The sequence below is a fragment of the Haliotis rubra genome, unplaced genomic scaffold (assembly GCF_003918875.1).
Source record: "Haliotis rubra isolate DU_JTF1 unplaced genomic scaffold, ASM391887v1 Scf19, whole genome shotgun sequence".
Taxonomy (NCBI): domain Eukaryota; kingdom Metazoa; phylum Mollusca; class Gastropoda; order Lepetellida; family Haliotidae; genus Haliotis; species Haliotis rubra.
The window spans coordinates 3,883,077-3,896,788 of NW_025765891.1; the positions used below are offsets into that span (position 1 = coordinate 3,883,077).

Here is a 13,712-nt window from a genome sequence, read left to right on the forward strand (position 1 = left end):
CCTAGTCCATGAGTTCAGATTTGTTTTAAAGTGACATTGGAACAGTTAATTCATGATGGTATGGTTAGAAATTTGCAGTTCAGAACCTACTGAAAAGTCTTATTGTGGGAAGTCTGTCAAACGGCATTGTTACTCAAACAAACTGAATAAGAACACAGAAACTGATCAACATATGGACATGCTTACTGATCAGGATTGAGATAACCTACATCTGTATTGAAAACACTTCTAGTTGGCATAATTAGATCTCAAAGGACACACTGAAATATTCAGAGGAGTGCCCAGCGTGTCCATTGAAACAAATACATTTTATCTCTGCATGCCTCATATACCACAGACCTATCTGCCCCTTTCTCAGAGCTGAGAAGCTGAATGAAAGGAGTAGCTTGCAGCCAGTTCATAGAGTGAGATACAGCTTTGTCATATTTTCTGATGCATCATGTACTTGCTCTAAGAGCTAAACTATTGAACATAGAGTTATTCAGTTGTGGAGACATGAGAAGGGGGAAAATTATATTTCTGTTTCAAAGTGCAAATGTTAATATGATTTCCATCTGACACTGCTGAAGAGGACCTGAGTCCACTACACATAGATTTGTAATTAAAAAAATATAAAAATATGAAAGTTCAGTCACTGTAGTTGATGAGATGTATAGCATATTTGACACCTACCATTAAATATCCTCTATGTATGAGAGTGTAAAAAATCTCATCTAAGGATTCAATCCTTCTGACGTTGAACAATGTGGCAAAAAGCACAAATACTTGAAACACTCATGTTCACCTCACTCACTCAACCATACCCGAACTCTCCCATTTACTGAATCAACCTCTCTTTCACTCATACTCACTCCCTAACCCATCCATAACTCCACCATCCCATCTGCTCATTCTTTCATTCACTAACTCTCTCTATCACTTTCTTTCACTAACTCACTCACACCCACCCACTCACTCATACATCAATCCACTCACTCACCCACTCACTCACCCAAACATTCAACCAACTTCCCACCCATCCACCCACTCACTCACCCCACACACAACCCTCACTCACTCATAATAACAAGCGAATCACAAACAAAGAAAGACGTCATACAATCTACACCAACAAGCCAAACATTCAGCCAACTACCCACCCATCCACCCACTTACTCATCCCCCACCCAACCCTCACTCACTCACTCTCTCACTCATAATCACAACTGAATCACAAACAAAGCAAGACATCATACAATCCACATCAACAATCCAGAAAAAGCTTCCATCTGCTCCAAAGTAGAATAGGTTCGCAATATGTCAGATGACACAACACATTGCCTAACTGATGAATCATCTGTAAGACTGATATGATATGGACAATCCGTCTTCTCCAATCATCACCAGGAACACTGTTAGAAGGCATCCCCTAGCAGGGGCAACCATCCATACCTTGGAATCATCAACTTGATGAATTTGAACTGGGATTCTACAGCCATTACATTATTCCAAAGGACACAATTGTGAATTCCCTGGTGTGTCTCCTACTCAGATAAAGCTCATTCCATCTCTTTATCTATCCTTTATAGCACTACACCCATTTCCCTAGCCAGTAGGATCCATGCTTGCATCACTAACACCATGTACAGTGCAAATACCATCAAAATTAGGAATTGAAATCGGAAAGAATAATGATCTCAAATCTACATTTTTATCAACATGTTTCATTGTATACTCTAGAGATTAGGAACATCTCATTTGTCACATCCCAATCCATTTTATTATTTTCAGAAAATGACTGTCTAAAAGCTGAATGTATTTTGGCTGAGCTGGATCAACTGCTAATATTTCTCTTCTTTCTTCATGGTGTGGGGTAGGGGAATCTCCAAAAGTGGAATATAAAAATTTGTATTGATCATACATTTTACGACAGATTATAGGTAATACATCAAATATATATTTTGATCTTTTGATATCAGATATATCCATAAAAGTTTAAAAGTCTAAGGTTTAAACTTTTACTTAAAAATATACATCAAAAGACAAGAGGTGGAGATTCTATTTCATCCAAAATCATTCTTCAAACTTATATTTTTCCATAAAGTAGTACCCAGTATCGTGAGTGTAAAAGTGGAAGTAACCACCTTCAGTAGCAGAGAGATTGGTGATGTCATGTGATTGTGATGTCATCGTAACATGGCACAATGATCTGCAGATCTAGTGATAAACATTCATTGCAGGAATATCTCCTTTTGAATCCAGCTGTGTGGGAGGCATAATGAGATTAGCTGGTGTTTATGGGGTTGAAATAACATTGTGATGGATATTTTTCAATTTAATATCGAAAGTGGAACCAATTCCGCCGATGGAACAACTTCCCTCCCTCTAAATTCCAGGAATGTAAGTTGCTGAGTGGACTCAAATAAAGATGATAATGCTATGTGTGACTTGGACTAGTTCATCAAACCCTACATGCAGCATGAATCATTGTCCATGTTATCAACAATTTGTATGTGTCTCCATCACCCCTCCATCTATACCCTCACATAACACCTATCTGACAGGGACACCCTTCCATCTAGACCCTCACATAACACCTATATGACAGGGACACCCCCTCCACCCCCCATCTATACCCTCACATAACACCTATCTGACTGGCCACCTCTCCACTTAGACCCTCACATAACACCTATCTGACAGGGACATCCTTCCATCTAGACCCTCACATAACACCTATCTGACAGGGACACCCCTCCATCTAGACCCTCACATAACACCTATCTGACAGGGACACTCTTCCATCTAGACCCTCACATAACACCTATCTGACAGGGTCATCACTGCTCCATAAAGTCTCTCCATCCACAGTTATATCCCATCTCTCTCCTGTAACACCCTTCTGCCTGCCACAACTCAATAAACTTTTATGATGAGGCTCCCGAGGTCTCTTGGGGTTCAGCTTCTTGATGCTGGATCAGGATATGGAAATTTAAAGTTTGGTTATGGGGGGAATAGTGATAGGGTCACTGCCCTTTGTGAACTGGAAACAACTGAGTAGTACCTGGCTCTTGACAGATATGACGATTTTTATGCTGAAATTAGAATTTTAACCTCGAGAACAATCATAAATTCAATATCAAACCCATTTAAACCATTTCCAAACTTACTCGTTTCAGCTCACCCATTACATGGTTTCATTGTATTTATAATAAATTTACATAGTCTTATAACACAGGTGCATAGTATTATAACATGGTTGTATAGTATTATAACATGGTTGTATAGTATTATAACATGGTTGTACAGTGTATAAAATGGTTGCACTTTATGTGCACCAAAGTTGCATTGTAGTTATAAGGTTGAACTGTGTTTATAAGAACTAGCTCTGTATATATAGCAAAGTTTCCGTCCTTACAGAACAAGATTTCACAATGTTTTCAACAAAGATACAGTATATATAATATTGTGTTTACAATGCAGTTTAATCTACACTCAGTGAGAGCAACAGAAGTCTGATTTCAGTGCCAACACCATGCATGCATGATGAAACCATCAAAACCTTTCTAATATTCTGTGAATTCTAACAAGTGCAGAATTTCTGCAACTATTCCTTTGTCGGAAACTCCTGTTACAAAACTGGAGACAACCATTTCATTGAAAGACATCAGATAGATCAGTTAGACAGCACCCAGTCCATCAGAATTCTTCCTTTCATTATTTGGGCATCATGTGGATTCGGTAAGGATGAGATAGCACTGACACTATGCTCTTTGAGATGGGGATATTCCCATGGGAGGGACAATCTTAACAGCTTTGGCGGAAGGGTCAACCATTAGCCCTTGTACACTACACATACATTAATATTGGCAAAGTATATGGAATTTCCCCGGCCAGACGCTCCTGGGAGGTCCTGTGTTGGTATAGCAGCATGTGTCAAGTCTGGGGATGCGGGGTGACAAATATCTTCCAGCAATGGAATAAAATAGACAGATCCTTACAGGTATATATACTAATATGGCAATAATGCCGAAGAATTTAAGGGGAGTCTTAGGATCTTGGAGGGTTTTTCTATACTACAGAAACCTACGGAGCCCCTTAACCTATGATTTTTAATATCAGGGTTATGATGAGGACCACTTGACTTGTATTTAGTGTTGCAATATAGTCGTGGTTATAACATTTAACCTATACAGTAGCAGTAGAATGTCTTTTTCTGATGCCTTGATGCCTTTCAGTGGAGTGGGAGTGGAGTGGAGTGGAGTGGAGTGGAGTGGAGTGGAGTGGAGGGGTGCAGAGGGGAAGGGAGTGGAGAGGAGGGGCGGAGTGGAGAGGCGCGGAGTGGAGGCATGGAGTCCTGCGGATGTACATTACCATAGAATCCCTATACAGAATCAGTAGGTTATCATGGCTGGACTTGACAAGCCATTGGTGAGATATTATGTTTCATTGAAAACAACAATTTCAACGAACATATGCATTTGGAAGCTTAACAGCTAAAGCAGTATTAACTGAGACTAGTGCGCCTTTAATATTTTCTTGTAATGAATACTGAGTACAGCATGTTTCACATGACAGCAGTGAAAAGTGAGTTGCGTGTTACGCTGTTTTTAGCAATATTCCAGCAACATCATGCCGGGGGACACCAGAAAGGAACCTCATGTACCCATGATGGGAATCAAACCCCGATCTTCGGCATGACGAGCGAACGCTTTAACCACTAGGCTACCCCACCGCCCCAAAGCAGTGAAAAGTCTATACCACAATATCCTTACATACACTCTACTATTTGTCTATCTCCAAAACCATCTTGCTTCTTATAGGACAATCAGAGTCAAATTCCATCTACTTTGAGTGAACTGATGTCACAGAATTCTCAAACAAATTCCATAAATTTCTGTTGTATTTCAAGAGACAAGCAATAACTGAGTTGTTTCTACTTTTAACTCTGATAACAAGGATCAGAATACTCCAAACTGATCACCAGTATCTTCAGATAAATGACGCCAACACAATTCATGGTACCAAAATGTAAAGATGTTTAAGATCAACATGACAATCAATAAAGTATCAAATATTTGGGTAGACCATACAGCTCACAAATACTGTTATGTTCTGAAGAGGATTCACGTCTTTGCACTTGGCACACCACACAGATACCTAGTGGGCAACTTTAAGTGTAAGAATGAATACACGAGGCATCCAGCGTCTCTTGTATATTGCACAGCAGTGTCAAGGGACAAAGCATCCTTCTACTTAGATTGATAACATGGCTGTGAAACCAGCAGGCTAGGCTGTCTCTTTCAGTCAGAAGCTCACTCCATCATATGCAATCAAATTATTGTGTTCCAGCGATGCCATCAACAATAGACTGAGTAACTCTAACACTTGATGTTTGATCACAGACCCTGGCTATATAACACAGCTTCGGGAAATATTAATCAATTTGGAGCACAAAAGATGAGAAATCAATTATCTACTTCTTCAGGGCAGTCAAAATATGTGAGAAAATATTTTTGCTTGGTATTATTAGAGGGCTGGTGGTAATTTGAGAAGTATGTAAATATTGTGCCATATCCCAGCTCTCAGCTGTTGTTTGGCTCCTCACACAGATGGTTCCATATGAGGCATGGCAACTTTGTTTAATGTTTAATTTTACACATACAACAAGAGATGATGGCCTGAGATATTACCAACAATAAATGTAGCTCCCTGTTTTTTCAGGGAACTGGCTGTGACCATTCCCTGAAAGTTTCAAATATTTACAATTTGAACAAACACAGCACAATACTTGCTCTAAAGGCTATTATCAATGACAACCCAAATAAAAATGACTCAGCCTTTGCCGCATCACTCAATAAATTCATTACCACCAAGAGTTCAAACTAAATTTTGTCACACCTGCTGGTTAAGTTACAAATTCAATTTTCAGTTTACCTAACTTTAAATTGAAAACACAGGTATACATATCTTCCTGAATGACTATTTAATGTAAGACAGCCAGTACCATGCAGTATACCATAGATTAAGCCCCAGGATGCCAGGACATATATGTCCCTCATCTTCAAATTTCACTTTGAATTTAAATATATAACTCACACTTCTAATGTTTTAATTCTGCTGGATATTTTCCCGTTTCTTTATATCAGACATTACCATCTCATACAAAGCAAACGTGCTGACCTTGACATATTACAAAATCGTGATTCTCAGCGTCATTTGGGGTATGTTTTCAAATGTAAAAATCGGATGATTACAGGGATTGAATTTAAAAAATAGCATACTAGTATTCTCCGATATCTGTTTTCCATCAAATCGCTAATGAAAATTCTAAAACCTAGAATCAGTTGGAATGTTTTGAAAAACATGAACACAAATGCCAAAGAGAGCTTTCTGCCATATTGGATAGTGTTTACAAAATCACATTTTGCGAAGGCTGGCCATGAGACGCCTATTACATTACATATACTTTGCGCTCAGCTGCAACAAATATATTACTGAATTCCTCACATATTTTAGATGCAACAACAAATGGTCTTTGTCACCAGAAACTGCCATGATGAAATCCAATGAAATATATTATGTGTCAAAACAAATGCTGTGCTTGGAAGACTTTGCTTGTTCAAAATGTAAACAAGAAATATTCAGATTGATACTGTGTAGAATTCACTCAAAATTTGATAGATCCATTCAAAAATTTGATTTCAATTTGAATCCTATTCCATGAAACATCCAAAGCAAACATTGTCAAAGTCAATGCAGAATATTGCAGAATGGTAGTGATGATGTCAGTAGATGTAGTCACGCGGACCCCTAGCACGAGAAAAAGGTATAACATGTAATCTTTGAAAATCACGAACATGCACGTGCACCAGTCGGGTAGAAATGGGATGGATACACGCTGGCATATCACAGTAACTGAAAGCACATGCATGCGAAGCTGACATTACCATTGGAATGGGAGCTATCTAGAACGTTCGGCTAAACAATTAAACAAAATTGTCACTAGTTTCCGCTACATCGGACTATCCATCTCCATGTTAAGTGACGGCAGCGTCGGCGGCAGCTACTGCACTCGGGCATCGTATCAGTCGTCGCACAGTGACCAAGATTGAAGATTAGCTGGTATAAGGGCTTACCGCCTTTCCGCTGATGGTCCTGACCCTCTGACACAAAACCAAAGAACAATATGTTTAGACATTCAGAATGTTTCTGGCTACTTAGTGCAGGGCATATATTCCTACATTATATTACAACATGTACAAATTATCCTGAACAATGTTGGCGTCCTGCCCTGGCCAGCGTGCTCAAGATCCCTCCCAATGTCTTCTGTATGAATGTCAGCAAACACACAATTTTGTAAAATCAGTCACATGAAACTCAGATTGTGATAATCGATTTATGTCCTCTTTTACAGCTCAAGTGTTTTTTATTATGATGCATTAAATATTTTTGGGAAATTTCGGTGGTCAAACCTTAAACCATTATTGACGCCATGATAGACACAAAACAAAGAACAATATGCAGACATTCAGAATGTTTCTGGCTACTTACATACAAAATTATCCTGGAACCAAAACAAGCTTTTATGAATGTCAGCACACAATGTTTCATTGTATACTTATGAACAGATACTTACAAACTTCTGAACACAGAAATGTCCTATCCTGAACTTACATTGTTGTGTTGTGATGTATTTGTTTTCATTTACATTAAACTGATGCTAAACAGGTGCGCCTATTGACCACATTAACATTTTGGACAACAATTGGCAGTGCCTTGTTTAAAACCACTAAGTATTTGCACTTGAATTGACACCTTTAGACATTACTGTGTAATTTTATAGCAGTATGTAGATCCAGGTACGCATGTGCACCATTCTCACATGAAGTTCAATTATTCAGACCGTATGAAAATATACTTCAGAAAAAAATCGGCATCAAAAAGATTGCCTGCCCAAGAAAGATGTGAACAGTTATCTTGCTTTGCTCACCTTTTAAAGTCTTTCCATAATATGATCTCCTTGTCAGACACATACTACCTGGTAAAAACTTCATCACAAATAGGCTCTTAAAATGTTTACTATTAGGCTGTACCTGTGTATGGGTGTAAAACCAAATTTTTTGTTATTAACATGCAGTACTCTTGAAATGACATGAAACTACAGTGTTTCCAAATGGTGTATCCACGCACTACTTCCAGCATTCCCTGATGTTGTGCTATATATATATAACAATAAAGAAGCATACAACTTCATGGATGACAATTTCTGCACTGTTTACTTGATAATGGTGTAAGAATCTACACAGAAATGTCGCTCTATGAAATAAACAAGAAGTTGTCATCAATAAAGTTGTTTGCTTTATTAGTAACTCACCAGCTTCATCCAACAATTATATATGTACCATATACTACTGATGTCATCACTCAGGACAGTGGGATATAAGGTTGTCTCTTAACACATTTCTTTGAAATTGACACGTTGAAATTAACAAAATTTATGGAAAATGCTGAAATTTTGTAATAGCAACATCTTTGTAGAGATCCTTATACCATATCAAAGCAAGACAAAATAACGATGTACAGAATCATACACAGTAGGTGAAGGATTAAAAGTAAATAGAGAATACACGAATCATTACACAGTATCGAAACTTGAGGTGTCCTTCCTAGGAGGGAAGCGAAGTCAGATAACATAGGAAGGTCACGACAGATAATTCGTATAATTATCATTTTATTTATTACCCACGTCTTACATGCATTAAATTGACAAAATAACGTAGTTTTGTTAATATTTTGGTTTCAAACCGAAACCGGTTTCATAAAGAGGAAATAAAAGTTTTGTACTGTAGTACAATATTTGCATGACGCGTCACTGTAATGACGTCACTGCCTTAGTTAGATGCATGTCAGTTGTCATCGCCTCGTACATCCTACAGTAAACTACGTCCGAGCAGTTAGTTGCTTCATTCGGCTAACATCACTGGTGGAAACATTGCATTTATGTTTTTATCGACGGGTATAATGTCTCAGTTCGACTCACAATAAAACAGCGACCACGGCATCGTTAGCGATGTTTATTCCACAATGCATTTAGTTGTAGAATGAATGGATCCACGTGTTTGTTATGAATGAAAAAATAGTTACGTCAGAATGTGACCTAATTGAGAGGTCATCGGTTATCCAATCAAATCGTTAGAATCTCAGGTCAAGTTGTTACGACACAGGTCAGGCGATCAACGCTTTCGATGTGACGTCAGTTATCATACCCATGACCAGGGGTTAACGACAATTATCATACACAATGACAGGGATTAAATATGACAGTTATCAAACATGACAGGGATTAACGTGACAGTTATCATACATGACAGGGATTAACGTGACAGTTATCATACATGACTGGGATTAATGTGACAGTTACCATACATGACAGGGATTAATGTGACAGTTATCATACATGACAGGGATTAACATAACAGTTATCATACATGACAGGGATTAACGTGAGTAGGTTAACTGATGCAGCTGATGGATGAGATCATTACGACAGGGTTTAATAACCACTCTGACATGTCAATGTCTACTTCACAGAATCCACTACTTTATCAAACTGGCAGCCAAAAGAATGTATACACTTCAAATTTGGACTTGACGAAATATAACAAACAACGCAATGATACACAATCATTGACACACAAATGTAAAGTCCAAAATACAGCCATGATACTTATATCAAATACATCACTAGGGATGTCACGATACATAAGTTTCATGAATCAATACGCATCGATACGTATCATGGTACCTATTTTCGCGGCATTATTGTGTAAGTTTAGTTACATCTTGAAAATTAATATTGCATATTTTATAATTGTCCATGAAAAGATCAACATGTTTTATTCTCAGATATTAAAAAGTTCTAATTTCCCATCTTGGTGCATGAAAAATAATCATTTATAAGTCTCATAACATCAAACAACATGATACAATTGCAAAATGTAAACGATACATAAACATATTTAAACCGATACTTTCAAATCTAAATATCGATACAGTTTTGAATGTATCGATAATCATATCACCTTAGAAAAAGTATCGATTCATCGATGTATCAATGTATCGTGGCATCCCTATACGTCACCATCTGATAACAACAGTGGAGACAGAATGTTGCATGCTACCTAACAATGATTAGCCTTAAGTGCTAATCATTGAGGAAACATTCTCTCGGGTGAGATAGACATCTAAAACAAACTGTCAGGGGCAAAATCAATTGCTTTTAATGAGGAGAATAGAAACATAATGTGCTGTGAGTATTTGTACAATGCAGGCTTGAGAAGAAATACACACAAACAAACACGGAATTACATGTCACAAAGTCACGTCGGAAGTGTTGTGACATGAAGGAACAAGTGATAATATCTTACTGTTGAGTATGTTCTATAGAATCTTAATGAAATATTTACCAACAATGTTCAGGTGAAATATCACACCTATAAAACTCCCTGTGGATGTCGTATTGTTGAAACACTGCATTAGACTGCAGCAAACAGTTTCCACACTGAAGATTTTCAGAACATCTTTTGTGTCAACAATACAATATTCCAGATTTTATCTTATTTCCACAGTATATCACATTGTAAGTCATTGTAATGCTTGAAATGAAAGGTTTAATTGTAACACAAGGAACGAAAATTCCAAATAACTGTTATCAACAAAGCATAATCGATTACATTTTTTATTACTTTTGCACATTTTAGTCTGGTTATGGGCTGTGACATTTATAAAACAAATCACACACTGGTTGTGGCTAAAGCAGATTTTGCATGTTGATATCAAGATAGAGAGACCATCTACAGACCTTAATAGACTGACTCTAGTTCTATAACAAGCCACATCATTACCCAACATCCAGATTGAAATAAAATCTGTCAAAAAACAGTATTATCAAATAATTACCACTATCTCCAAAAGACCTATTACACCCTGAATGGTGAGAAATATCCCTAGAACTGATCTAAGACATTCCAACAGTAGTCTTGGTATCAAGTTCTGTTAGAAATGAACCACCTTTGATTGCCCTATATTCTGATACATGCCAGTCCGATATCACGAGAGTAGAACTAGCACCTGGCTTAACAACCATTGGTAGAAGTTTCTACAGACAGAGAATGCTGCTCTGCTGATAAATCAATATTCAGAACAATTACATGACACATCTTAAGAGCAGATGATAAATCTCATCCATTAATTGTAACCAGTACAATGATTTTCATCTAACTTTACATTCATGAAGTCATCATTATACCAAGACAAATTCACTACACAAAATATATCATACTTCTTGTTTTATCTCAATGTTGAGATCTGTTTGGTTCATATGAACTTAAATTTCTGAGCAGGAGTATCCGTAATGTTCTATATATCTATAATGTTCTATATATCTATGTTATATATCTATAATGTTCTATATATCTATGTTATATATCTATCATGTTATATATCTATTATGTTATATTTCTATAATGTTATATTTCTATAATGTTATACATGTGTTATATATACTGAAAAATATGGCCATTCATGGAAATCTTCTGACGTAGTCCAAGACACTTACAAGACATTACCAACAGACTGGCTGGAGGGTGCTTATTTGAACAGTGCACTTATTACAGCAAGCATGGTAGGTGGAGTTGAAGAGCTGATAATATCAGGCTCTGATGAACATCAGCAATAATACCATATACAACCCAGACATTTTGGTCTTGTAATGACTATTTCGGCCAACAAAACCAAAGTGATGGGCAGAATGTAGTTTATGCTGTGATTTTAGGATTAATGGATCCCAATATCGTGACTCCATCACCGCCCCCTGCCAACCTCCACATGAACATCTCAGCCCCATCTCACAAAGCTCGCTTAGCACTACAATGGATGTATCATCTACGCTAACACAGACTAGCAAGAAATGTAGCGATTCAGTTCAGGTCCTGTTCACGCCTACACTACCCAAAGTCCCATTCTACTAAGCACTCTAAGCACTACAACTTCAACAACCTCTACTAGAACAGGGGTGGTGGGGTAGCCTAGTGGTTAAAGCGTTCACTCATCATGCCGAAACACGGGTTCGATTCCCCATATGGGTACAATGTGTGAAGCCCATTTCTGGTGTCCCCCGCCGTGATATTGCTGGAATATTGCTAAAAGCGGCGTAAAACAATACTCACTCACTCTACAAGAACGTTGGCTTCCAGAAGCTGAAGCAGTAACGGTTACTATGTGAAACAGGCCCTGTTCTATAACCGCTATATCGCCCTTTAATCCACTAATACATAGTACAATAACACTGTTAAAGTACTGAATTATGATCAACCAAAATCTCTGTGTGGAATACAGCCGAGGCCAAAGAGTCTGCTATGTGAAGCCATCTTATTGTAACAACTGTCACATCCTCTACACTGTATCACATAATACACTGAGTGTAGTGGGAATAGTCTTAACGTTACATTGTCTTCAGCTCCCACACAATCAACCTCCAGGCCAAGCTCTCCACTAATATCTTCATCACTATACGGCTGAAATAACGCTGATGCAACAGAGTGTTTTACTCACTAACAAATCTTACTCTCTAGTGTAAAGGCTAACGCCATCGGTTTTAAACCTAGATTTGCGGGTGTTGAATTACGATGAATGCCGGAAATTTCACAAACGTAACTATTTATCTTCTACCTGACATATTCCAACTCCCACAACCATACACTCACTGTTACAATGTCTGCTTTAGCCTCTACAAAAGGATTGGTTGGTTGGTTGTTGTTTAACCCACACTCAGCAATATTCCAGCTATATGGTGGCGGTCCATAAATACTCAAGTCTAGACCTAACAATCCTGTGATCAACAGCATGGGCATCAATCTATGCAATTGGGATACGATGACACATGTCAACCAAGTCAGCATCTGACTGAATTCTAACCCGGATCTTCACAGGTTCTACAAAAGGAACCAACATCCTGAAAGTTGCTCTCTGACAAAGACGCAGTGAAATTATTGCTGGTCGTACGGTACATGAGACTAAGAAAGTAAGTGCTTGACAGCGACAACACTACCATCTAGAATAATGGGATTTTTTGGTAATTAAAGACGACAATACAGCAACGTCTGGAGAACACTGGCATAGTGTAAAACAGGTTCAGTCCTAGATTACCGTGATCGCTGCCAAGGTTAAACTATCTGCCCAGCAGGCTGCCATTTGCACTAGCTGCCTTCTCATGTTCAAAATGTTTTTTTCCAAACCATTCAGGTGTTAATTGAAACATAACCTGGACCGTACTGTTAATAAAATACAAAATGATTGATTCAGGAAAAAAATATTTGAACAAACTTATAGGGATTTCCTACTACAACGCTACATTGCATGTGACACATCAAATTTGAGATGATTTATTCCAAATGAAATTGACAGTCTATTGTGCTGAACTGAAAAGTTGTACAAATATCAAAGTTCTTCGAAAGTACAATTTTGGCACGAACACATATACTGCAACAGAATCAATATATATTAAAAAAATTGAATGCTTTCCAAAAATTGATTTTCTGAAAATTCTCATAATTACTTCAAACAAATTATTATATTCCCTTGGGAGTGCTTATCTCGCATTAAGCATCCATGAGCGTGAAATAGACTGAATGACGTCCATATCTATCCCATAATACCCCTACTCCGTTAGT

The 13,712-nt window shown here is 37.8% G+C and overlaps 1 protein-coding gene across 1 annotated transcript in view; it reads right to left on the reverse strand.

Annotated features, from left to right (window-relative positions):
- The window catches only part of LOC124274387, a 96,377-nt gene that overhangs the window by 26,426 nt on the left and 56,239 nt on the right, over window positions 1–13,712 (reverse strand). The gene's annotated exons all lie outside the window — the stretch shown is intronic.